The following is a 5,326-nucleotide window of genomic DNA, read 5'->3' on the forward strand; positions in this document are numbered from 1 at the left end:
TACATGGACATAAAAAAAGAAGAAGATAGTTTTTCTCTTTAAATTGAGATAGTTGTTTCTCTAAATATTTTAAAGTAGTTTGTTTCTCTCTTAAATTTGATATTGTTTCTCTTTCTAAAATTTTGATCAAATTTTTTACAAGGGGGAAAATTTTTACAATAGGGAAAATTTCTTACGTATTTGCCGCATACTAAATGTGCGTAACATAATTTTCACATGAAAATATTTTGTACAAAAATATTTTCATACCTACCAAATGTGTGCAAAATAGTGTAAACCAAGGTTATGCAAATAGATGATCCAAACAAGGGATTTACATAATCTGGGTATTATCTAAAAATTATCCAAACAATCATTTCTTAATAATCAGGATTTGCATAACCATATGATCCAAAAAATAGTTTGTCTACCTTAGGATCCAAACGAGCCCTAGTTTGCATATTAATACAAGAGCACAAGTCCTGTGTTACAAAATTGAAAAATAGTTTTTAGTTAATATTCTTTCTCCATGTTTGGAACCTAAACAAACAGGAGTATTTGCATCACTCGGTTGAAACCACCCCCCTAGTTCCAAACTGGTTCCAATTTTGAAATAATAAAATTTTAAATTAGACCCTCTGCGGTACTTGCATGTATAGATGCGTGCACATATGGTAATTATGGCCTCTATCATGAACGGCTAATTGTGTTATTAAAGGAAACCGTGTGAGCATTTATACTCAGTGTCTATGCGCCAACAAAAATTAGGAAAAATATCTCTTTATCTTCTATTTTTAACTTCCATACATCTCTCTTTAAAATCTATATCTTTTTTTTCGCTTCCCGATGAGTTTATCAGCTAAAGGGTTTAGCTTGAGCTTGAACACGAGCACACTTCTTATGTATGAGAGAGAAATAGAGTTTGAAAGAGAGAGAGATGGAGTTTAGGTTTTAGAGAGAGATGAAATTTGAGTTTTAGGGAGAGAGACAATGATGTGTGTGAGAGAGAGAGAGTTTGGGTTTTAGAGAGAGATAGGGTTTTGAGATAGAGATGATGATGTGTGAGAGAGATGGAGTTTTAGAGAGAGAGATAGATAGAGTCATTTTATAAGTTGTTGAGATCAATAATAGATAGTCAAAAAGATTTTGGGGGTTGGAAGATAGAAAAGATGGAGTCATTTTGCTTACAAGTAATATTTTAAATTTTTGGATCTCATGAGATATAGAAGTTAAAAATAAGGGATACTAAGATATTTTTTCAAAAAATTATACAAGTCAAGTGGGTTTGTATTATACCATAAGCTACTTTGAAAAATAGAGGTTACTTGGACTCTAAATTACGGTAAGGTACTTGTTAAGGGGCTCTATAAAGTGGGAGTTAATACCTTTGCTTAGCGTCTAAGGAAATAATTTCGTGTGAAAGACTTCCCTTGTAGGGTTAGGTGAAGGAATATTTTAACACGGATTGGTCTCGGTATATTTTTTTCACACAACTGACAACTAATTGGTGTAAAAATATTTTCACACCTGACTACATGTGAAAATTTTTTCACGTGTGCGAACCAAACTTGTTGTAAGGTAGTTTAGATTTCCATCCAATTCAAACTCTCTCTCTTGTCACAATAAATATATTCATTGAAGATTTAACTAGAAATATAAAGAGAAATTATCAGAAATATATCTTAGTTATTGTCTAATTAGAAAAAAAAAGACTCAAACATTCATAAAGCTCATTTATATCCTTTTTCCTTTTTTTTTGGGACAAAAATAAGCTTCACGGTAGTCATATTACCATGAAGCCTATGCATTACGGTACTTAAAGTACTGTGATGACTAAATCTTATGCATCACGGTATTTAAAGTACTGTGATGACTAAATCTTATATTTTAACATGTTATTGGAAGGTAATGTTTTGAGGACATTACCGTACTTTAAATACAGTTATTCATAAGACATCTTATATGGCACTTAATATGCCGTGAGGAGCTAAGACCAACCGTGTACCCCACCAATGTGAAAACAAGAAAAGATGAAGAATAGCGATGCCCCTATAATATTTTCATTTATCTTCTCTTTCATGTCTATCTTACAAAATTAAAAAGATTTTTTTTTTTTTTGACAAATAATTCGAAAGATATTCTTCCTAAAGTTTATCTCTCATTGCACAACTATTTTCTTTCTCTCTTCTTGGATCATACGAGGATATCTTGATACTATTTTTCATTTATCTTTTTAAATTTTAGAAGATATCTTCTTAAATCTTTCTTTCCCCAGATTTTAGGGGATTTTAAAAATAGAAACTCCATCTCTCTCTCATGTAACTCTCTCTTTCACACCCTTACATATCTCACTCTATCTTTTAGGCATTATTTTTAAGAATATCCTCCTATCCTATTTAAAAGGCATCAAAAAATGTAGGGGAAAGTCCTTCTCTCTCCTTCCACTTAACTCTCTTTATCTTTATCTCCCTCACGCAATAAAGAAAATAAATATTTAGGAAATCCCCCAAGTTCTCTCTTTAGGTATAGAGATAAAGATGAGGAAGAGATATTGTGATTCGAAAATCGGTATGGAATTGTTCGATCTGACTCGATAATCGGTCACCCTGTTTTAGTTCTACATATACATATAGGAACACGGCTTAGTCCAAAAGGGTACTAGTGGTTTCGAACAGTAAAACAACAATTATCTACAGTAAAATGGTGATCTTGGCTGTTAATTCACCTATCTAGATCGGTTTTTGGTCAATTCATTGTTTCTTCACATATTTTTCCCTACTTCACTTTTTTTTCATACAATAAAATGGTGATCCAGACTGCCGATTCACTTATCTCGGACCTATTTTTGGAATGCCCGATCCAAGTCACCGATCCATTTTTTAAAAGACCCCCGGTTTTTATGAATCCCTAGACTCGTACTATTTTCATGCAGGCTCCCTTGAGCGCCCATTATTTGTATCGATATTGGATCCAAATTTGTAGTGATCCATGATCTACATTATGGTGAACATAAATATAAGAAATAAAATATAATAAAATAAACTTTTAAAACATTTTTATTAGAATATTTTCTTATTGTTGGATAGGAATATTTAGTTGTGAATGTTCATCTTAAAGTTGAACATTTGTGATTGTGCAGACTAGTGAATCCGCTAACTCACAAAACACTTTTTTTTTGTTTTTTAATCACTTATTTCAACTAAGGAAACCGTTTCTATGAGTCCATGTCGAAATGAGTCGACTCTTAAAATTTTATTTTTGAGATGGATTTTTGCATGCAATCTCTAATATGGAGATCATGAATATAAAAAAATAAATAAATTTAAAAAAATAAAATTAACGATTTAATGAAAATCACATTTGGACCGTTAATCATCATACAAATATGACCTTAAACCATAATTCCCCCCAACCTCATAGGTGCAACTTTTACTTTGAAATGAAATAATAACACAATGAAAGGAAAAGGTTTATATTACTCCTAGGTTTTATAAAGTAATACTACACGTCAAAACCAAGTAAGAAGAAGAGGTATTGTCCTGAATGCAACAAAGAGGAAATGAAGACTACATAGAGAGAGAAACAAGAGAACAAAGAATTTAGAGAGAGAGAGAGGGGGGAGGGAAAGAAGCGAGAGAAGAGGAGGAGAACACGAAGACAGCTTCGATTTTAATAGAGGATAGAATTAGAGACATATTTGGAAGGAATAGAGAGAGGTACAGATAAACATGAGGGGAAGAGTGTGACTTTAGTCCCATATCAAAGCCACACAAGTCATTTATAACAGATAAAAATTCTAAGTCCCACATCTGCAGTCGCTGAGCTCAGTAGCGTGGGCTTGTAACTCAAGCGAGGGCATACAAAGTGGTCGGACAGTCACTTGGCTCTCTTGGGTGGGTGGGTTGCGCTTGGTTCAAGGTGTCCTCTCCAAGCTAAGAGTTGGCTGTGCCCCTTTGACCGGAGGGTTGGGGTGGATTGGTACTTAGAGTGGAGGAGAACGCGTGAGGCTGGTTTGACAGAGCAGCGATTACCTCCCGCTCTTGGCAGTGGAAGGATAACACGTTGATGTGTGATCTGCCCAAATCCAAACCCTAGAGCTCCAAACTCACATGGACAACCGCTTTTGCCTCCGCAATCAAAGCGCGGCGCGTCTTGCCATTCCGCTTTTGGCAGTGGGTGTTTTGCATCGGCAATCAAGGTCAATCACCTTTGTCATTCTGCTCTTAGGCAGTGGTGTTTGCCTCGGCTCCTTTTTGCGGTCAATCACCTTGGTCATTATGCTGTTGGCAGTGGTGTTTGCCTCGGCTCCTTTGGCGGTCAATCACTTTTTGCCATTCCGCTCTTGGCAGTGGAAGTGCGTGGACTCGGCTCTTTTTTGCGGTCAATCACTTTTGCCATTCTGCTCCCTCTTGGCAGTAGAAGGATAACATGCTAGTGCATTGTCTGCCCAATCACTTTTGCCATTCCACTCCTGGCAGTGCTGTTTGCCTAGGCTCCTTTTTGCGGTCAATCACTTTTTGCCATTTTACTCTTGGCAATGGAAGGATAACACGTTGGTGTGTGGACTCGGCTTTTTTTTTCGGTCAATTACTTTTGCCATTCCGCTCTCGCTCTTGGCAATGGAAGGATATCATGTTGGTGCGTGGTTTGCCCAATCCAAACCCTAGAGCTCCATACTCACATGGACAACCACTTTTCCTGATTGCCTCGGCTCCTTTTTGTGGTCAATCACTTTTGCCATTCCGCTCTTGGCAGTGGTGTTTGCCTTGGCTCCTTTATGCGGTCAATCACTATTTTCGGGACTCAAACTTTTTTGTTTTTCATATTCATACATCTCAATATCGAGATGATCGATTATTTGGTGTGTGGACTCGGCTCCTTTTTGCGGTCAATTACTTTTGCCATTCCACTCTCGCTCTTGGCAATGGAAGGATAACACGTTGGTGCGTGGTTTGCCCGATCCAAACCCTAGAGCTCCATACTCACATGGACAACCACTTTTCCTGATTGCCTCGGCTCCTTTTTGTGGTCAATCACTTTTGCCATTCCGCTCTTGGCAGTGGTGTTTGCCTTGGCTCCTTTCTGCCGTCAATCACTATTTTTGGGACTCAAACTTTTTTGTTTTTCATATTCATACATCTCAATATCGAGATGATCGATTATAAGGTTTTTTTCAACATTAAAACAACATTTTTGATAGATTTTTGAGGTGCATATGTGATTCTATATTTTAAAGTTGCAACCTTATATAAACTTTTCCATATATATATATATATATATATATATATATATATATATAGGGCAAAGTCTTTCCAACGCCTATAGGTGAAAATGAATAGTGATTTCG

At 36.0% G+C, this 5,326-nt stretch overlaps 1 non-coding gene across 1 annotated transcript; it reads left to right on the forward strand.

Annotated features, from left to right (window-relative positions):
- The first annotated feature begins 3,796 nt into the window (after window positions 1-3,796).
- On the forward strand, window positions 3,797-4,104 carry LOC148781474 (signal recognition particle RNA). Its single transcript, XR_016058668.1, has one exon.
- The last annotated feature ends 1,222 nt before the right edge of the window (window positions 4,105-5,326 follow it).

This window comes from Amborella trichopoda, chromosome 6, assembly GCF_054954075.1.
Source record: "Amborella trichopoda isolate Santa Cruz 75 chromosome 6, AtrichopodaSantaCruz75HAP2 v2.0, whole genome shotgun sequence".
In the NCBI taxonomy this organism is placed as follows: Eukaryota; Viridiplantae; Streptophyta; class Magnoliopsida; order Amborellales; family Amborellaceae; genus Amborella; species Amborella trichopoda.